Genomic DNA, 22,186 nt, shown 5'->3' on the forward strand with positions numbered 1-22,186 from the left:
CATGAGATGGCGAGTGTGGGGGCGAGAGCCTCAGGTTGGACCTGAGGGGTGCAAACCCCGAAAGGTAGAAGAGCACATTGGGGCAGAGCCCCAACTCCCGTGCACAAGGGACGCGTCGTACCCACTGCAGCGTCTACTGTGGGTTTTGCTCGTGTTGAATAAGCCCCATGCCCTGGTCCAGCCTGAGCTCACCGAAATCAGGATAGCAAAGCACAAATCTCTGCAGAAGCAGGACTCAAACCTGTCCCAACAGCCCATCCTTGATGGTCCCTTCTCTGAAGGTCCCTGTTGACCCATGGTGGCATGTAGACAGAGCTAACAAAGCTTTCGTTCATTCTGGTGTTCATTCATACATCTCCATGTATCCCATCTATTTAGATACAGCTCTTCCCGCTCCAGGATTGGAAGAAGAGGGGATTTGGGGGGAAATCTCACTCCTGATGGCTGCTGTGGCCTTCCTGGACGAAGGCGGAACGTGTGAAGCAATTTGGGATGCGAGTGTGAATGACCTACATCCATGGCGGTGACCGCAGCCAAAATCAGCAAGGAGGGAATCTTGATTTAAGCAGTCTGTTTTTGTGGGTAGGATTTTTTTTTGGTCATTCTCTAAGAAAGAGGATGTTTTCCTGTTTGGTCGTAAAAAGCTGCTTCTGCTTGGTGTAATAGGATACTTCCTTTTCTGAGCAAGGAGCCTGGTGGATCTGGGGGCATTTATTTAGGCAGCTGTTCAGCTAGGTGATTAATTTTGTATGTTTTTATTCTGGTGGGAAATGGTGAATTTTGGGTTTACATGATTGATTTATATTTTTCTATTTCTGACTCCAGTTGCACGGAGATGAAGCCAAGAGTTTGAAATGCAGAAAACTAGTATTTTAATGTTATTTGATCAGTTAATAAACTCAAAATATGCTGGATATGTAGGGCAGACAAAGTAAACGTGTCAAAACACATTTTACATTTAAAACTAATTGATTCATTAACTAGAGTATTAACTGTACATAATGAATTACACTTCTGGTCACCATAATTAGCGATCTTGGCCTCTCAGGTTGCAGTTTTACTTGCAGATTGGAAAACATGCATTTCTCCATTGTACTCCTGATTTGTTCATTGACTTGTTGAAGTTAGGTGTCAAGCTGGAGTAGGTGAATTAACTGAAATGAAGATGTTTTCTCTGTCCTTGTGAGATCTGAGAGGATCCCACCCCTGTAGCTGCCGTATCTCGCTTTCCCCCAGTTTGGAGGCACCTGCCAAGGTGGATCCTCAGAGAAGCATCCAAATTCCCTGGTGCCAGAGAGGGAAGTTACTATGAAAGTCTTCAAGAAAGATTTACTTTCCAAGCTTCTTCCCTCTGAGCCAGGTACCTCTGACCAGATCCCAACTCAGAACGGCCCCCACTCTACCTAATGGTTAGAAAAAATCATGCTGTAAATAAAAACACGCAAGCATGGGATAAAACATGGGAAAGACTTAATTTCTTCTCTTAACTCCCAAAACCTACTGACTTTCCTTCAATGATATATTCCTGTAAGATAGGGGCAAGGTTCCCAGTTCCCCATGGTGTAAATCACAGTGCTGACTGAGCCTTGGGGTGGGAAGATAGGAGGCTTTTGAAGCACCCTGCGAAAAGTGGAGTTAATTTGACCCAGCTGATGGTCTCATCCATTACCTTCCCAATCAGCATCCCATTTTTCTGAGGGTGTTTGGAGAGGAAACCCTCATCTCGGCAATTCCCTTCCTCGAGCTGCCTGGCTGCCTCTCATACAGCAGACAAAATCAATATATTATTATGTGTGCCATTACCAACCTGTCAGGCTGTATAATGGGAATTACAGACTGCCTGCCCGGCGAGCGGGGCAGAGGGCTGCGATTTATACAGCCGGTCTGAACAGCGGGCTGCGCTCGGTAGCTTTGGAGAGGGGAATTAAGAGCATTCAGCGTGGTCCTGTTTATTGCAGGTATGGAGCCGTGCCTGCTGCCCTCGCCTCCTGTTCTCACCATCGCTGAGCGTGAGGCTGTGCTTTTCATCCTCTTTTCAGATGACAAGTGTAGCTCTTAACCAAATACCTAAGTGCCCTTAAAAACACTGAGCATCACCAGTGTGGGTGATGCAAACAGGGTCCTTCCATGTCTCTGTGGTGTTACTTGTGGCGGGGCTGCGATGTTCATGTTACAATGGGCTTGGGAAAGACCCTGACCCAAGCGAGCGCTTGATGGACGTAGGTGAAAGCCCTATTTCTGCCCAAAATGAGAGACGGCGGTGTGTCGAGTGCGCCGTGGCCGGTGCTGTTTGTAGCAGGGTGGTGTTGCCCCAGGTGGCACTGCTGTGTTTGATAAGTCCCTTCATGTCTCAGTTTTCCCGTGTGTAAAGTAGAAGCGTACTCTGGAACCGCATCCGTCGGGGTGCGCAGGGACTCACATTAGGGAAAGCTCCTCTTCCCTGGGACTTGCTAGTGCAAGCACGCTTTAAGTATTCAACTGAGTTATTTCACTGATTTGGCTTAAGCAGGGGAAAAAGGTGTCTTTGAATTGTACGTGCACAAGATCTGCTTTCTGACATCTCCTTTTTGAGTATAAAAATCCAGTCTTTTCCATGGGTAAATGCCAGCAGAGGCATTTCTTCTCTCTTGCTTTGTTGCTTTAGGACAAGGGTGTCAGCAGTTCCGAGAGCTTCTAGGACTCCGGGTTGTCTCGGCTCTTAGGATGCGTGCATCTCTGTAAACCTCCCGGGTGCGTCGTAAGCGACATGGGACTGTGTGTGGGCAGCATCCGGCACAGCAGGTCCCTGCTCCCACTTGGGGACCGGCTGCTGTAACTGTACCAGGGGTCGACTTTCCAGTACGTGGCACTGGTGGTTAAGTGGATAGGCTGAACTGCAAAAAAGAAACAGCATGGGTGCTCTTTCTGACCTTCTGCATGCACGGCTTGGGGCTCATTGGTCTTCCCTCTGTTTTCCTTCCCACCCTGTTGCTGTCCAGAGAAGGAGGGTGGAGAATTTGGCGTGGTGCATGTGACAGGGTCAGCCTGTCTGCACCAGCGCAAGGTTTGGCTCTGGTGAACCGCTCCATCCCTGTTCAAACAGATGTAAAGCAGTTCTCTGATGAGATTAACTCCCTGAAACATGGTAAGAAGTCTCTGCTTGGAGTGCTTTCATCTCTTGCCCATCTTATTTATCCCAAGAAAATAAATAAGCTAAACTCCTCTCCTGCAAGCCATTTTTTAAAAATTCTCTTTTAGTGTTGCCGCATCATGTAAAGCCACTGTATTTTCTAGAAGGACTCGTGTTTACTTATGTGACTTCCCTTTGGAGGAGACAGTGCTGGAGCAAAAATATGGAAGGCTGAAATAATGCCAAAGGCAGGGATAAAGCACCATTCCTGCAGGTTTAGGTCATTCCACAGTGCTGCCTCCATTGATTGCAGAAGGATGAGAATGACATCTTGCTGCTGAGCACCACGTGCAAAGTCCTGGTGGGACCCGGTGCTGACCAAGCTCCATCTCGGGATACTTCATCTCTGACTGACCCGTCCACGAGCTGGTGGGAGGCTGCAGGGCTGATTTGCAGCTCAGACGCTCCAGGCTTTGCTGCTAATTAAACGGAATGAAACTCTCTCCAGAGGGAGTTGCACAAAGCAAAAGAAAGAGTTGGGAGAGAGAGAAGTTGGGTTTGTGGTTGGGTTCTGGAGCAGGACCTGAGTGTTATGAGCTTCTGCTGTGTGTGTTTGTGCAACGCACATGTGGAAGCATGCTTTTTTGGCCCGACCCAGCTTTTACCGTTACAGCAGCTAAATGTGGAGCAGAGGTGGCGATATGGCGGGAGCAAGCAGCAGCAGCAGGTTGCAGCAGGACTGTGGCGCATGGGGAGAGATGTGGCTTTGCTGCCCGATGCTGGTGGGCTGTGCTCAGCCCTGAGTGGAGAAAGCCCTTGGCAAACCAAAAGGGGCTGGTTTGTAGGCGAGATCAGCATGGCCAAAAGGGTTTGCAAGGGCTGAGTGCTAATGGGTGAAGAGCAAAGGTGAATCGCCCCTGGGAAGCGGGCAGACGGGGTCCCATGGCTCCCCTCTTGCAGCAGCTGGGCACCTCGCAGTCTTTGCCTTCATCACCCCTTCACAACCCATGTAATAGGGGAAAGCATCTGTCCTACTCACTTTGCAGAGGGAATGGAGGGGCAGAAAGGCTGAGCATCCTCCCGGTAAAGGGGAAGGGGAGCATCCTCTGGAGCAGGGAAAGTCCCAGGAACAGGGACGGCAGTGTCCGGAGGTGGCAGAGCCACGAGGAGGGCTCGGGTCAGCTGCTCTTTATCTCTTTCTGAACATGCATGTTGGGAAAGATAAGGGGAAAAAAAGGAAAGCGGTAACACAAATTGAGTCTGCTCGTCAGCCTGCTAGCCTTCAGAAGCAGGTTTTTCCAACCTTTTCTACTTGTCAGTGGTGATTTTGGATCAGCCTGTGGCATCTTCAGAGAGAAACAAGGTTTTTTCTTCTTGTTTAATGTCTTGCAAAAGGAGTCTTTCCTTCAAGCATGATTCCCTGGCATTTCTTAGGGGGGAAGAAGGTCCCAAGACTCGTTTGGTGTTATTCTGTGTTAAATGCCACCTCAGCCCATTGTGAACGCCGTGGTTTACCCACATCTCTTGTGTGTGAGGCTGTAGGTGTCTGGTTCACCACGGGCTAGTTGCTTCTACACTTGGAAACCAGCCCAATGACTGTATTAGTCACGTCTCAGTGCTGTCTTGATATTGAAATCAGCTGTTTCATGGCCAATTGAGGAATTTCAGCCCAGGGTTGTGGATGTCTCGGTGGGACTAGATCAGGGAAGGGAAAGCTCAGCTCGCTGGCAGACGGGGCTGTACAATGAGCTCATCATGGCTTTGCTCTTGCTCAGCTCATCGTCTTGCATCAGGTTTCAGCGATTATTCAGCCCTGTGGTTGTATCTGGAAAACGATATTAAGAAGTTGGTCCTGCGTCCTCAAGGCTTCTAGGGTTCTTCTTTCTCTGCTGTTAACCTCAGGAGAAACCGGTGGTCAAAAATATTAGTGTTGGCTGTTTTGAAGTTGGAAAATAAATGTTCCTGGCTTGTAATGCCAGAGCTGTGGTGGGAGGTTCAAGCCAAAGACTTTGTTCTAGCACCTGTGGAAATACTCTTTGGCTATAGCATTTCATGGGGTCTAGTTTAGTTTTCCCAGGAAGGCTCAACCACCCGTGGAGAAGGATGAGGGATTAGCAGGGTACTCTGTTACCGCCGGCATTTCAGGCCTCTGCTTCTGGCTGGGAACGCTTCCTGGGGTGGTGTAACGTTGTAAGGAAATAGGGAAATAGCCCAGGGCATGGAGACAGAGGCTTTCCTCGCTGGGTGCTTTGCTGATGTTCCTCCAAGGTTTGTGTAAGGGGAGGTTTTGGCTGTCCCTGCAGAATGCTTGAGCAGAACTCATAGGCAAGTTTCCCAGGCACAAAAACTGCTCCAGAAATTGGTTCCTTGGAGTGAAAAAGCAAAACCCAGTGTGAGCCGTGGGGACACCTGCCCTGGAGGCTGGTGTGTGTTGGACCCTGCTGGAGTCGGCAGCAGTGTTGGGGGTCAACAACCAGGTTTGGGGGGTGAAATTCAAAAGGATGCTGGGAATTACTGAAGAGGGAAGGATCTGCAGTAGGGTAAACAAAGGAAAACCCAACAGCACATACTGATAATGGGTATTATCCCGCCATTAGGGATAGGACGGAGGGGCTGATCTGACTTGCCAGCCGTGTGTTGAGGGAGAGATCAGCCCATGATTGGGCTGGATCACCATGGTGGAGGATGCGGTTTCTCCAATGTTGTGCCTGAAGAGGCCAGTGTGCAGCTGACAGCCTGGACCTTGCGGGGCTAGAGGTGACAAGAGCTGGCACATCGGCGACCTGTGCCTTGGTGCCAGAGGTGCAGGCTACAGGTCTTGGGCAACTAGTCAGCCATTTGGAGCTGGGATGGCTGCTCTACTTCAGGAGATGCAGCTGAAGGGTTTATCTAGGGCTCATTTGCTAAGAGAAAGCCCGGAAAGATGTGCTTGAAATAACACTTCTGCTTAGTACCCATCCACTTCAAGGAGACCTCAACGCTGGAGTCCAGTGTAGTGTGGTTTTGGAGGCTTTACCAGATTGGGACAAGCTAGGGGGGGAAGCTGGGTAGGCAACGCGTTAACAGAAAAACTGTTTTGCTTTTTCTGTGGATGAAGACTGCAGAGTGTTAACATGAAGGACCTGAGGGTTGCCCTGGCCAGCTGACATGTTGGATGCTACAAGCCTTCATCCCAGAACCATCCTGTGGAGGTTTATGTCAGCATCTTCGCTGGAAGTGCAGGCTCTTCTATCTGAAAGAAAACCCGTGCCAAAAATCAGAGTAAAGCACCTGCTGTGCTTTCACCCTTTCGTCCCTCACCCTTGCTCTCCAAGAGGGGCACCTCTGTCCCTCAGTGGAACCTCCTGCTTTGGCTGTTCCAGGCTGGATAGATGTCTAATGGTTGAGTCAGCTGTGCCTGTTCTGTGCAAACAGTGACTCTTTGCTGGTGCAAGGCTCTACCTTCCTAATGAGGGAACCCGTTTGTGTGGAGCTGGGTGTTCGGGAGATGCATATCGGCCCCAGGTGGAGGAGGAGCAGGCATGGCACCATACAGGGTGCTGTGGACCTCACTCAGTGGAGCACCGTGAGCCACAGCTCACTGCCAGCACCACTTTCTTCTTGCATCTTGGCCTCTCTGACCACGCTAAGCTTGTGAGAACCAACTGTGCAAGTCCAGGCTTTTATCCTGAGTGCCAGGGCCTGGAGCTCAGCCATGCTCCCATGGGTGTGAAAACACAGAATAGGAGCTGACACAAGAATCGCGATCTCCAGTGTAAGCCTCTTCTAGAGCTGCCTCCTGCCTTGTTACCGGGACTGACTGGTGGTCCTTTTGGACCTTGTCTCAGACCCCAACAGTGGAGGTTGAGTAGAAGCCACTGGTGGAAGGAAACTCCTAATCAGGTTGGGAGAGACGAGAAGCAAAAGCCCATACTGAAATCTGCATTGCATCAGCTAGAAGTGCACAAGCTCTGGCGTGACTCAGCAGTGGAACCAGCAGGTTCTCCATGAAGCTGTGTCCTGCAAAGTGAGCTTAAGGTGTGGTTATTATCACGCACAAGTGTCAGCTAATAGCGTGCTATCATCTGCCAGGCATTGCACTGCCACAAATCCATCACGTGCTGAATTTCCTTCACAGAAGCTTCCTGGGCAAAGGTATGTTTTCTGTCTAGGTCATCCCGAGTTCATTTGGCGCACGCTGCCGGCATCTTCGCTGGGAAATGAAATATCAACAAGAGCAGCTTAATGGCCCTGACTGTCAAACAAAGCAGAAATAGTCTCATTTTTAATAGGGGTGGGGGGACTTTGACAGCTCTTATTGCTGAACAAGATGTACTGCTGCCTGTCTGAGCAGGAGGCAGCTCCCGGGCGGGCAGGAGGGGATGTGCTTGCTTGTCCCTGCTGGCCCCCAGCCTGCCTGGCTTGGGGGTGCTGCTGTGGATTTGGGGGTGCAGAGAGCACCTCTTCCCCCTTGTAGAGGACCCAGAGCCTGCAAACAGGGCAAGAGGCATGGAGCACAGCAGAGAGGCTGTTTAGTGGTGCTCAACAGACACAGGAAATAATGAAACCTGGATGAATTTCTCTTCTTGGCCAAGTGCAGGGGTCTCTGGCTACATGTGCGTTAATCAGTCGCATCCCTCGCAGCCGCCACCCCCAAGCCCTTCTGCAGTGATGTGTGGTGAAATGAAGAGGAGGATCTTAATAGCACTTACTGGAAATGTTTGCTGGTGAGTTAGTGTGCTGGCTCTCAGAGCGCTTCTTGGACCAGCCCAGCCTGCGAATTGCCCGCATCTCCTGGGATCTCATTGCCTGATTTTGTGCAAAATGCTCTTCCACTGATCACTTAAGCTGCATTTCGCTCTGGTGAGCTGATGTTCATGGTATGTCCTGGCCATCGCTTCTCGAGTTGTACCCTGTGCTGCCGTGAAAGGACCGCGGTGGAGAGGGCAGTGGCAGAGAAGTTTTGCTTAGCAAAAACCTGTATTAAGTGCTCTGCTAATCAAAGCCCTTTGGCTTCAGTGGGACTTAAACATGTGCTTGTAGTTAATCAGGTATTTAAGTCGTTTTCTAACTTGGCAAGCATGAGATAAGATATCCCAAAGGAGAAGGAGGAAAGCAGAACCGTGGCCTCCCAACTAAAGGTGTTCGCAAATGTGGACGTTCAAGGCAGAAGGCAGCAGTGTGTGAGTCTGGGGACATGGGTTTAACTTGCTCAGACTCAGTTTCTCTGGTTTGTTTGGGGGAAGACACTCTGCATACCCCACAGGGGCTTTGAGGCATCAAAGATGATGAGAAAGGCAGTGGTTAAGTGAAAGAGGAGACGAGCTGGCATCGGTGTGTCACGGTAAATGCATCTGAGCCTGCAGTGGAGGACAGAGGAAAGGTCCCACCAGCGGCTGATGAGCTCCAGGGGCAGGCATCTCCTGGAGAGGAGGGCTCTGCCAGACGCCCAGAGCGAGAACAGAGGGGCTTGAGAAGGGATTTTAGGGGAAATCGCCTCACCTCACACCTTGAAAAGCTGCTGAGCATGAGGCACTCGACGGCTGTTCGGTAGGGCTGCACAGGAGAGGCTAACGCAGTGCCTTGTGGCAGCTCAGGGGTGTGAGAAATACTTTCCCTTCTGTTGTGGTTTAACCCCAGCCGGCAACTAAGCCCCACACAGCCACTCGCTCACTCCCCCCCGGTGGGATGGGGGAGAGAATCGGGAGAGTAAAAGTGAGAAAACTCGTGGGCTGAGATAAAGACCGTTTAATAGAGAAAGCAAAAGCTGTGCAGGCAAGCAAAGCAAAACAATATTACGCAAAGCAGGTGTTCAGCCATCCCCAGGAAAGCAGGGCTCCATCATGCCTAACAGTGACTTGGGAAGACAAACGCCATCACTCTGAACGTCCCCCCCTTCCTTCTTCTTCCCCCAGCTTTATATACTGAGCATGACGCCATATGGTGTGGAATATCCCTTGGGTCAGTTGGGGTCAGCTGTCCCGGCTGTGTCCCCTCCCAGCTTCTTGTGCCCCCCCCAGCCTGCTCGCTGGTGGGGTGAGAAGCAGAAAAGGCCTTGACTGTGTCAGCACTGCTCAGCAGTGACGAAAACATCCCTGTGTTATCAACACTGTTTCCAGCACAAATCCAAAACATAGCCCCATCCTAGCTACTGTGAAGAAAATTAACTCTATCCCAGCCAAAACCAGCACACCTTCCCTCCCTGATTTCACCCTGGAGGAACTAAGCAGTGTGGTTATCAGGAGTAATTAAATAAGCTCACACTGCCCCAGGGCTGGGGACCAGGCTTTTCAAAATATGGAGGGAGCTCGGCACGGTGGGTATCTTTGTGCAAGAGCGCGTGTGGTGGGTGTATAATGAAACTGCTTCTGAACCTCCTGCTGTCGGTGTCTGGAGAGAAACGAGCCGCAAGCTCCAAGTCTAATTCATGAAATGGGATTGCTGAGGAGTTTGTCCCTTCCCTGCGCTGCTCAGACAACCCCTGCCCCTCGCATAGCTTTTGGGAACGCGTTGGATGGTAACCATGGGTGTGCCTCTCTGTTCAGCAATGGAAGCCTTTTTTTATCATAATCCAAGGACATGATGGCACATAATATATCCTTTTCCCTTTTTTCAGGTGAGGTTAGGAGTGCCAACCCTCTGTGTTAAATAGCATCCTCCCTGATTTCTTCTCCCTGCTGCAACCGCTTCGTGCACATGTTTGTCTGGTTTTCTTCCTGGGTAGTTCTTCGGCGGCTGTTCCTTCCCAGTGCCGGCTGCGTCCCACTGCAGGAGAAACAGACCCTGCCGAGCTCGTTAGGTGGCCTGGGCTGGTCTTGAATATGCCTCCATATAAATACACAGCATTATAGTTATCATGATTATTACGCAAAGCATAGATTATTCTAGCATACGAGTGTGTTACGTATTGATTTGGCATTACTTTGAATCCCATTACATGAATCTGCTTTATTAATGGACTTTGTCCATGCTTGAGATTAACTGTGATGCTGGATTTGCAAATGAAAGAATTGAAATTCATGTTGTCCATATTAATTACTTGTGCAAAGCTAGCCGCCTTGGCAAGCTGTTAGAAGCTGTGGAAACCTTTATTTTTATTCTATTCCCGTTGCTCTGTCTTAAGTAAGAAAATTAGTTTGGTGCTGTGGGATTTGTTTGTTTTGCTCCTTTGCTGGAAGCCTCTTTTAACTGTTGAGGAGGTACCAAGCGTAGAAAGAGGCTTCATCCTTGGTGTGGAATAGGCTTTTGTTAACTCAGGGTAAGTCTTAGTGCAGAAAGGGGCAGGGAGGTTTTATTTCAATGTCGAGTTCAACCCTATTTTCTCATCTCTTGCTTTGAGCTAAAATCTACCTGTATCTTGTTCCCTCTAAGGTTTTACAGTGCAAAATCTCTAATATGTGTCTTCTTGCAGCGATACGTAGCCAGACTCTTGGGTTAAGCGCAGCAAGGGAGCTGTAAAGAGTAACTCCACTCTACTTGCTGGTAGAAAACCAATTATATACCTGGACTTCGGATGTCCGTGTGCCTGCAAATCAAGACTGAGATGAGAAGACCTGTTGTGGATCAGGGAATCAAGATTGCCCCTTCCACCTCATTCAGGTGGTTGACACTTAGGTCTGGGCAACGTGGAGTCGCCAGTGCAGTTCATTTGGTGCACGTTTGGGTGGGGGGAAGAGAAGAAGACAGAACTCTATTTTTGGGAGGAATGAGGTAGGGAGTGACGCCTCGGGGCAGTGGCAGGACCAACATGGGGTGCTTGGGAAAGGGCAGCAGCGCTGTGCACGTTGCAGGACATGCACATGCTCCCATTTCTCCTCCTGCAGGATGCACCCATGGGTGCCTATGTAGAAGACAGGGTGCTCAGGCTAAGATGGGAGAGGAGCATACCCATTGCCTTGCCTACCGGGGCATAGTTTTGGCTACGGCAAAACATTTTGCCTTCTGATTCAGCTGTGTGTTTGCTTTCCGGAGGTACCGATGGCAGCCCAAGAGCGCGGCAGCGCATTGGAGACGTATTTGGTGTGCTTTGGGTAGTGCCGGTGGTGCACATTGCAGTGTCTGGCTCTTCCCTTGCCACTGTCTATCCAAACCCATTTCTGTCCCTGCTCTCCTCTCACCCAGCCTTCTTCAGTGGTATAAATGGCACAAAAAAAGGCTTGACATGTTTTTATTGGAGTCAGCTGCAATTTGTTCACTTAAATGATCTTTTTGTAATGTTCACATCATTCCACAGCAGCCGGTTTAAAGAGTTAATTGAATATTTCTCTCTCTCAAAGATGTCTTCAATTACTTCCCTTGAATAACCTACTCTGGAAAAGAGCTGTGTTGAGGAATCATTGACGCCTATTTTTACTAGCGCCCGTATCAATAAGATCTTAGGTTTTATTCTAGCACCTATCTGCTTTGAAGGATCCCAAAGCAATTGTCAAAGCATTTGTATAGTCTTCCACCGCCGAAATTCAGTCCCTTTGAAGTAGAGCTTAGCATTCATTGAGTGGTAACAATACATCCCTCCATAGCTAATGCAATAATAATCAACCCAGGGCTTGGAAGTGAAACCAGGTTTTAGATAGCAGTTATTGGATTGCAAGCTCTTATTGTATGTGCAGTAACGGATTGATTTCTCTTGGGCGCTGGGGGGTCTGGGCGGCTTCCCGGTGATACGGTAACACTATTATTGACGCCGCAGGTTCAGCATGATGTGCCTGGGAACTTCAGTACTTGGGGATGATGTGGGAGTGTTTCCCGGCAGCTCACATGGCTGCCTGCGAGCTCGCTGCTTGGCAGAGCTGTACATCAAAACAAAAACCCCCTATCAGATAGGTGTGGGTAATCCCCATTTCAGCATTTTTGGCAGCACCGCTAACACGGACCTGATTGATCCCCCAAAATTGTCAAGTTTCTTTTTCCATCATTGGATTGCAACAGCTCTCCTGGCTGAGGAGAGGAAGAGAGATTTTCAGAAAGCAGCATTTTGAATGGGTAGAAAAGCAAATGTGACTTTTCAACGGTGATTTGCAATTTCTTCTGTACTTGGCTGTATTGGGATTGCCTTCTCCTGGGAGCAGCTGATTATGCTGTGCTCAAACAGGACTTTTCACCCGTTGGGCAGGATTGCATTGTTGTACATCAGAGGGAGACCCGTGCTGATCTCCTCCTGAAATCTCTCGTGGTGGCATCTGCTGGAAACAGGAGATGGGGCTCAAGTGGGCCAAAGCAATAAATCCTGCTTTCCCACTAACTGGGGGCTGGTTCGACAGAATTAATGCCAGAGCCAGGCAGCTCATGCTGTGTTGTATTAATCTGTGAAGCGAGGGCAACTTGGATTAGAGCAGGGAAGAGCGAGAGGTGAGGACTCACATTCTCTCATCTTTTCTGTTTAGAAAAGAGGGTGGTCCCCAGTGCAGGGCCAGGTGAGGCTAGCTTTCCTGCAGGCTTATCTTGGTTGTCCATCACGTCAGCCAAACCTCAGGGAAAACCCAGCTGCTCCCAGTGTCCTCCCTCCTTGAGGTCCCAGCTGGACAACCCTGATGGCAGCTGTGGACCATCTGGCCCAGCTGCGGACCATCTGTCCTCCTGTCCATCCATCTGCTGCCATGTGGGGTGCACCACAGCCAAGTCCTGGTCCTTCCCTTACTGGGGTCTCTTCCTTCCCCCGACACTGATTCCCCAAAACTTACAGGACCTTAATTACCTTTGAGACTTTTGCCCCCTTCCCATAGTTTAATGAGACTGGCTGACACAAGGTTACCTGGGGAAGGACAGAGAGGTGGAAGGATGGACAGACAGCACAGTCGCTCAAGCCTTGTTACCTGTTTGATTCATTATTAAGGTTGGGCCATCTGAGTCAAGATTTTTGGACTTTTCTTAGCGTATCCCTTAGCAGAGATATTTGCAGGGATGTGTAAAGCAAGGGTGTTTGGCTCATTACTGTTAAGGAAATGCAGCACGTGCAGGTGGGGTATAAGGAACAGATTGCACGAAGTGCTTGTAGACTCGCTGTTGCTCCAAGAACTCTCACCAATTGTAGCGTGTGCAGGGAGACTCGTCTGTAATTTCAAACAGGGAAAGGTGTGAGATTGTGAATGCTGCTCTTGTATTGGGAATCGTTCACCTACTGTATGCCCAGACACCGGGGCAGTCTCTAACAGGCAGTGGAAATTATGAAGGTGAGTGATTCCTCCCCATCTGACAGTGTCGTCTTCTATTTGGAAATCTCTTCCCCTTTCCTGCAAGGATCTCAGTTCTGCCTTTTTTTTTTAGTTCCCGTAAATACTTACTGTAAAGACGTGTGTGTATTTAGTGCATGTGAACACAACATGGTACAATATCTGCATGCACAAATAAAAGTCTTCAGTGCCCATAAGGCACCTACTGTCACCTTCCAAAGACAGGAGTTGTTTGAGCTCCCGGTTACCTCTAACAAAACAGTGGAGGCCTAAAGCAAAACTTAAAAATGTAGCTAGTATTGATGAGTGATCAGCTGCAAAACAGATGGGGCTGTTCTTTGGCTGGAATAGTGGGTATGAAAGCCATGCAGAGCTCTGCGCTTGCTGTGCTGGAAAACAAAGGTGGGAACAGTATGAGTGGGATTTTCCTGCTCCAGTTGCCTAAACATTACATGTCTAGGATAAGCTAATTAGAGGGGCTTTTCTTGGCGGATAACTGATAGGGACAGCTACATCCAGAGACTGACTCAGCCCAGCTGCCTTAGAATAGGATGAATCACCATCTTCGTATGAATTCACAGTAGACTGAGCTTAGGTGACAAGTCTGGATCCTTACCTGATGGGAGACGAGATGCATCCTGTCCTGTAAGTCTGTTTTCTGACAGAGATCTCAGAGACTTCTGCAAGGGAAAATAAGTATTTTTTTTGCATGTGGGGTGGCAGGGAGAAGAGGCGCAGTTAGGAGCTGGCAGCCGGCAGCACAGTGCAGTCAAGGCTGGGGCTGGTGAGTAGCCTTCATCCTGGGGATCAGCCACTGACCCATGCTGGGGCAGGAGTCTCTGTGCAACCCCTACTGCCTTTAATAGTGAAAGGTACTAGTCACAGAGCAGCAGGAATGATAAATTGAAGTTGTCCTTCTGACCTGTGGTTTGGACACTCCAGTCAGCATCTGGGTTGTTCCAGCAAGCTCTTTTAGCAGACACATGAGGATGGAAATCACAGATGCTTGATTAAATTTGTCATACTTCCTTTTAATGCTTCACTGCGGAGTTGTTAATGGGAGTTCCAGCAGCAAGAGCAGAGTTAATAGGGTGGGTGTCTTGCAGGGTTGATGCGTTAACCTTTTTCTTTGAATTTTAGCCATGTAATGTGGTGGGCTCTGGGTGGAGTTGGCTAGCAGGAGGTGAGGAGGCCGTGAGAGTGGCCCTTCGGTGTTTGTACTCAGCTGTCGGCAAACTGGAGAGACCGGTGTGTTTGCTCACAGCCTCCTCCACATCTTGCCCTTAGACCTGTGGCTTTTTCTGCCCCCGTCTTTCCTTTGCAGGAGGAAGACCTTGGGGGATCGCTCTCCTTGGAAGCATTTTGGTGCAGAGCAAAAGAGGCTCTTGCACCTTAGGGCTGAGACTGGCTGGGGTGCGTTGCTGGGAGGTTGCTGCTGTCACCCATCCATCTGGGGAGCAGGAGAAAGAAGCGACAAGTCCCACCAGAAAGCCATCTGGTGGAGGCTCTGCGTGGCCAGCAGGATCCTGGCTTGGGGCTGGAGCCCCAGATTGATGCACCAGGTTGGATGGGAAACCGGGATGCAGGCAGCTCCCGCTGGTTTAGAAGGGATGAGTGAATAATATTTTGTGAGCTTAAGATGAACTCTTGTGTTAAAGGCAGTGATGGATCTAAATTTTTTTATTGTTCAAAGGAAGGCCTGGAGTCACCTTCCCCAAATAGTGTTTCCAAGCTTTTTCTATACTGGGATCCCACTGTAAATCAAGATGGGGTGGGTAGCTGAAGCTATCTATTCTCATTAAATATCCACAGGCACTTTCCTGAAGAAGTCTGTTAGCTGTGGTCTGGCCACACTCCAGTTGGGGTAATTGCATTTGCCTCTCAGTTTAAAATAAACACAGCGCATTCTTCTGCAAATCTCTTATTCGCAGTTGTTTATTATCTGGATGACGGCATCATATCTCTGTCCATTAATCCGTCTCTCCGAGCTTCTATAATTCCGGCCTCCTGGAGGGGGTTCAAGCTGCCACCATTTATTATTTGAGTCAATCTGCCAGGGAAATGTTTACTTCTTCACTGAAACATTGACTCTCTTGTCTAACTGTACACTCACTTGAGGCTTGAATGAGCAATTGTTGGTTCCAAACCAATATTAACTCTGTTAAACAGAAAATATCCCACATATTTAAACTCCATTTTTGCATCATTCTGGTGGATTAGACATAGAAATTTGCAGTAGCAATTGCTGGTTTGTTTGGAGGTTCCCAGGGTGCCTTCTGCGATGCCCCATCCAGATGTACTGGTCCCACCACCGGCTGCCCGGTCACAGCCGAGCCACACGTGACTGCTAAATGTTGCCTGCCCTCTTCGAAGGTGCAAACTTGGGCATCTTTGCATTGCTGAGGTCTGTTTTTTCCCAAAACCTGTTGGAACGTCATTACCTTTCAGATGCTTTACTCCTCTCTCAACCTGTGAAATTGGTTCCTGTGTTAAAAGCTGCTTGGGGAAGAGGAGAAGGAGATGGATGGATAGCGTGACTATTTCAGCCTGGTTTCCTTAGGATACCCGGTTAAGAATTAAGCTGTTTATAGCATGTCTAAAACACCTTATTGCAATGTATAAACGCATGGTTTATAGGGGTGTACGCGAATGAGTGGAGCTATTGGGCTGCAATAAATGCACCAGGCAGATAATCTTTCCAGCAATGCTCTTCCACATTGCTTGGTCTTATCATAGGAAAGTAAAGCAGCACCAAACTTATTAGCTGTGAAGCAAATGCCGGAGAGCTCATCATGTGCAAAACAGGTGGAGGCTGATCCGAGGCGCTGTGGCCAGCCACGGCCATTTGCAGCTGGCAAATCCATAAATACCAAGTTTTACTGTGGCTTACTAACCTCATAAGTCAACCCAGACATCGGAGGATTTGTGATGGAGTCAAACATCCTAAAGATCAAAGGCAAGAAATATTTTGTTTGCTTCTTTTCAAGGGGGTACTTCACAAGGCACGGGGGTTGAGCAGCTAAATATGTCCTCCATCAAGAAAACCAACCCCGTAGCCTTTGAGCAACCCACACTGTGCTTGCTGTTGAGTCACATCTCACATGCCTGTCACTCTGAGCTGACCTTACTCACCGCATTGCTAATGCTCACCTCATGAAATCATTTTTCCCAGATAAGTTCCTGCAGATGATTGATTTCACACGATATTAATCCTTCTCTTCCTTCATGCCCAACCCTTGTTTATAATACCAGCCTCTCCGCTTGGAAATTCATTATGCTGCCCTGGCTATTAGTGGAGATAAGAAATAGTTTTGGATGAGGTGCTGGCCAAATAGCAGCTATCAGGATATTTATGAGCAGCCGTGATTGCAGAAGCTCGGGGTGATATTTTACACAGTAACCTCATACGGCAGCTGGTAACTGCATTCACTCCGTGTTAATGAAAGCAGCAACAGCATAATCTGCTTTCTCGTATGACTTTTCATGTGGACCTGCTGAATTTTCCTCTATTTGCAATTCAATTTGCAATGATAAATAGTTTAATAAGCGGAAATGGGCTTGACTTCCATTGCTTATGGCTCCTTGTGGCTTAGGGGAGTATTACACGATGCTGTGTCTCATGGAAACACAACTTGGAGCTTCAAAAGCCGGTTGCTCAACTGTTAGCTGTTGTCGTGCTGCATTTTTTGACAGGCAGCAGAAGGGGAATAACAAGTTGTTTTACCTGGCACTAGGGAAAGATAAGCTGGGGGTACAGCTCCCAAATGCCTTGCATTCATTTTTCCTTTTTCACTGGCAAAATGGCATTGCTTGGGTAGTGTTGGCCTGGGGAAGTCAATGGTGAGCTCTTAGTTTGGGCTGGTTTTTGGGTGGAAGGGCTGTTCCTGTGGTTTTTGCTTGAAAAAGGGACGCAGGTTGAAGAGAGCATCTAGCACAGCATCAGCTCTGCGGGGCAGCAGGACTGACCGTGCCTGGGCTCTCACCTGGCTTGGTGTTTTTCCAAAATAATTGGGTTCTTTTATGCCTTTCATGGCTGTGGCTGGGAAGTTTCCATTGCTGGCTGCCATGGAGGGAGGCATTACATTTTTCTGCCGGACTGCTTTGGTTTAAATTTCTAATTCCTTCACAGTTTTTTTTTTTGTTTGTTTGGTGGTTTTTTTGTGTTTGTTTTTTTGTTGTTTTTTTTTCTTTTTTTTTTTTTTTTAAATCTAAGCTTTGCGTTGCTACATTTGCAGAAGACTCTTCCTGTGGAGGCTGAATGCAACTAGTTGGTGGCAGGAAGCTTTCCTTCCGGTGGGTAAGCCATCCCCAAGGACTGACGAGTGGTTTGGCTTTCTCTCAGCCTCCTAAAGCTGGAAACAAATCAGATAAATTGCAGGAAGGTCATGGCTGACGGCAGAGAGGATGCGCAGCAAAATGAGTTGAGCAAGACTCCTGCTTTTCTGTTCAGCCCCAAAGTGGTCTCCTCTCCCTACTCCTTAGTCTTGCCTGGCAAAGCAAGACTTCAGCTGATGTGCTCAGCAGTAGGCACGGTTTGGTAAGACAGACTCAGGGGCAGCAGCTCGAGTTGCAGGGAGCTGCCTGACGTCAGGGTTGGCAGCTTCTTCCCCGGTGCTTTTTGATCCACTCAGAAGCAGCCTTTGGGTTGCTTTCAGTCAATTCTGCATTCCTGACTTCCTCTGCTTGTTTTGTGTCGTTAATCCCAAATCCTGCTCGAGCTGGGCATTAGCGCCAGCTGCCTCATGGGGGTAGATGTGCTGTTGAACATGCTGCTCTGAAGTGTCCTCTTGGCCTCCTCCTGCCAGTACCCATGGGGATGTCAGGACTCGAGGTGGCTCAGGGATGCAGAGATGTTCCCCTTCTCTTGCCGCACATGCGTAAACCTTCCTGAACCATCTCAGCACAGCGCGGGGTTTTGGGTGCACACTAGAAAAACACCCCTCTAGCCTACGCCAAGAAAGTCATGGTCCAGCCTGTCTCGTAAGTAACATCATTTTAAACCCTTATACCCTACCTATTGAAAGTTGCACTTACTATCCAGGTAAAGATCCCCTGGGAAAAGGGAACGTGCTGAAAAAACCCCAAGTGACTCAAGCCAGATGCTGGGCGTTTTCTCCAAAGCTAGCGATTCGTGATTTGCTGCTGACAGCATGAACTGGTGTTAAGTTATTAAATTGCAGATGAGCTCATCACTTGGCCTTGAACAAGTTTCAACTTTGAGTGGCTTTAAAATATTACATGTGGTGGAAAAAAGACAATGTTGGTGTGGCAGAGAGATTTAGGGAGCAGCTGAGAAAGACATCTGTGCATAAAAAAATGCGTACCAGGAGGGAGGAAGGAATACTTCGTGTGAAAAATGTAAGCTCTCCCAGGAGAGAGGAGGAGAAATTCTCCGATTTATTGGTTCTACATTTTTAATTTTAGCTTAAGAGAAAATTGTCAGAGTTCTGAGATGCTTAAATGGAAGTGGAAAGATGCTAAGCCTGGTTTGATCCTCAAAGATCCCAGCTGTTGAGAGCTGCGTGTGCAGGATTACTTCTACCAGGCCCCAAAACCAGCTCCTTCGGTAGTGCGTGGTGTTTGCCAGTGATGCCATATGACCGTGGGCCAAATCCAGCTTTTACTTGATGTTTTCTTAATCCCAATGTTGAGCTCTACTGGACTGGGAAGGTAACATCCGCACTGCTGTTAGGAGAGGTGTTTCTCTCCCTGAAAGAGTGGGAGTTTGCTTTGAGGATCTTCCTGCCCTACATTCTCTGCACAATATCTATTTCTCCTTTTTTTCCTCTTGCAAAGGAGCCCAAGTTCCTGAACCCATCCGGTTCTGCGCAGTCACCCGTGGATCTATATGGTGCTGAAATACATGAGGAGGAAGACGGTGTTGAACAAAGGAATTAGTTTTTCCAGCCTAATTAAACCCAACCGTGCCGGAGCCGCTTTGGTGGGCTGGCCTGGCCGCCACAGTGCTGCTCCTGGGGAGCACAGCGCACGCCCTCATCTTAGCTCTAGATCTCGATGCTGAGATGAATTCATTTTTTTTAAGTGCCAACTTGGCAGAAGCCATGGGATAGATCATAAATCAGTTCAGCCTCTTTATTTTTCAAACTGGGTATGTTTGCAATCAGTAGGTGCATTGGCCGGTTGGGTTTCGTGGCCGGTTGGATTTATTGTTTTGGGGCTTTTTTGGTGCTCCCGGCAAGGGAGAACAGCTCCAGACATGTGGTTTTTTTAACTGCCTCGGCTCTTTTTACCAAATGGCGTGTTTGCAGTCAAAGCGTCAGGAAAGCCGGTGTTAACTCAGTCAGTGCTGCGGTGATGCCCCTAAAAATAAGGAAACCAGTATGCTGAAGACTTGCTGTAATTGCACCCTCTGACTGCTACAGCCAGTGTCTTAAGATGGAATAGATTTTTCTTTTTTTTTTAAGTGAAGATGATCATTTTCAGCCTGTCTGAAGTCACAGAGCATCAGCACGTACAACCAATGTGCCTTCCCACGTGGTTCATAGGGGCCGGAGCATCTCTGAGCTCAGGACAGGCTCCAATTTATTGCAGGGTGCCAAGGTGTTATTGGCTTGGATTTGCTGTAGTAAAACACTGGGGGCAGGAGAAAGGGAACTTTTTCTTGTAAATTATTAACAAATGGTGTGTGTGGCTGTCGATAGTGAGCTACAGACTGCTACCCTGGGCGGAGCTCGGGGACATCAGCCGGGGGACAGTTGTCTCAGGGTTTTTAACGCACACCTAAGCTGATCGAACTGCAAAGTGTTGCCAGGATTTAGGGGACAGTCCCCACCTTCAGCCACACGTTTCTGTCCCCATCTGTGCCCTGGGTCTGACAGGGATCATGAATTTCTGATAGTTGAAGCTCCTGAATTGTGTTTCTATTTTTCTGCCTGGTCTTTATCCATGTGTACATGTACAAAGGGAGGTTACTCAGGTCTGTGATTATCTTTTTTTTTTTTTTTTTTTTAAGACCATGTGAAGCTGCTTTCTTACTGCTGTGTTGATTTTTTTGATTTCCTACAACAGCAGCTATATCCAACCCTACTGCACTTCTACTTGTTTGGGCAAAAACTGCATTTATACTGCGAGGGCTGGGAGCTGCAGTGCTTTGGCTGTAGCCCAGGTTTGAGGTGGACTCCTTTCTCACACCTGCAGGGCTTAACATCTCACTGAGCTGCTCTGCTCAGCTCTGTGAGGGAGATAATGCCTCTATGTGATGCCTTCCTTTCCAATGCATCACTTCTAAATGTAAGGACTTGTGGTTGTGGGTGATAAGTGCCATTTGCGGTTGTGAGATGCTCTAATGTCCTCACATGACACGTTCTGCAGAAGTGCAAAATGTTCAATAAATAACAAGTTATTAGTCGAAACTATAAATAAAAAGAGAGTCAGGAAGGACTGCTTTTTGCAAGGTGATGGTGAATAAGATTGTCCCAGCCCTGTGCTGTGTGCCTGACACTTTTTTTTATTTTTTATTTTTTTTTTTTTTTATATTGAGTCACTTTGCCAGACTGAGACTCCCATGTGGCCAAATAACACCTTCCTATTACTGGCACCTTATAAATAACTTCTATGTTTCACTTTCCTCAGCTCCACATGACAGCACCCCCTGGCCTCGGGGTCCCCTCCTACATTTCATCCCTGTAGCCGGTTGGTTTTCCCTAAGAAGAGGACCAGAGCACCAAATGCATTCCTCTTTATGCATGTTTCTTGCATTGCTCATTCCTTCTTCACCTGAAACTTCCATCTCGTTTTTGCAGCTCAGCTCTTTTCAGCCTCACATACTTGGTAGAACTGGGCCAGTTTGGTTTGATGGCACCACGATTAATCCCTGGGAGTGCTGCCAGTGGTGGGCAGCAGGCCTTTTCACCACCAGAGACACGTGTGTCTGCATGAAATTCATTAAATTCTTCGTGCCAGATGCCACCAGCTATGTGGGAGGAGGACTTGGCATTTGACACAGCTGTGGACAAGCCTCTGTCTCCAGCGTGCCTGTTCTTGGTGGTCAGAAGTCATTTTCCTCAGTGCTAGTGGAGATATAGATAGGAGAAATTAATCATTGCCTGTTTTTTAGTGGATAGTTGAAATGATTCCTCATTTCTGCTGTGTTTTGGTTCAAGAAGCAGGAGTAGACGCTCAGAGCTGGACCAGCCCACCAGCTTACAAACCCAGCTCCCGTTGCCAGTGAGAGCTTGAAGGACCAGAGCTTGTGGCTTCCTACACAAGTGTTTGCACTGATGCAATGCTGGCGGTCAGTTCTTCCTTACCAAGTTACGTCTCCACTATTCAGTGTTGGCGGACAAACAACCGCTTCCACGTTGTTTTGGCAGTGTAGGGGCTCTATCTTGCCAAAATGCGTGGCAGGATGGCAGGCAGGTCTCAATATGGATATGTCCCTGCCCACCAGGTCTTGTAGAGGTCATCTGGAGAGTAAGTACCTTGGGGTAGGTGTGGTGGCGTCTCCGCTATGGGAAGGTAGACGCATTACCCAAAGGAGAGATGAGTTTCCTGAAATGCGGTAGGGTTTATGGGCCTTCATTTTGCTAAATCCCATCCATAGTGAGTAGAGGAGGCTGCTTCTGGGCTTCACTCTTTAAAAGCAAAAGCAGGCCTTTGAAGAGAAATACAAACCATCTTATTCCTGTCAAAAATAAAAGGCAAAAGGGAAATGGCTTGCTCAAGCTCAAGCCCCAGTAAGGTGGGGCTGGAAAATGAGCCCAGCTCTCCTGGAGCTCAGGTGTTGGATGAGACCTGTGAGGCACATCTCCTTGATGGACCCACTCTGGCACAGGGTTGTCCTATGGGGTGGCTGGTGGACCTCTCTGCAACATGTGTTCATCTGAGAGGAGTGCTGTCCTGTCCCCTGATCGGCTGCTGCTGAGGAACAAAACATAGTGGAGATGAAATATTTGAAGTAAAGGGAGTA

General features: G+C 48.5%; 1 protein-coding gene across 1 annotated transcript in view; it reads left to right on the forward strand.

The window, feature by feature from the left end:
* The window catches only part of LRRC75A (leucine rich repeat containing 75A), a 96,967-nt gene that overhangs the window by 10,501 nt on the left and 64,280 nt on the right, over positions 1–22,186 (forward strand). The gene's annotated exons all lie outside the window — the stretch shown is intronic.

The sequence above is a fragment of the Aptenodytes patagonicus genome, chromosome 17, assembly GCF_965638725.1.
Source record: "Aptenodytes patagonicus chromosome 17, bAptPat1.pri.cur, whole genome shotgun sequence".
NCBI lineage: Eukaryota > Metazoa > Chordata > Aves > Sphenisciformes > Spheniscidae > Aptenodytes > Aptenodytes patagonicus.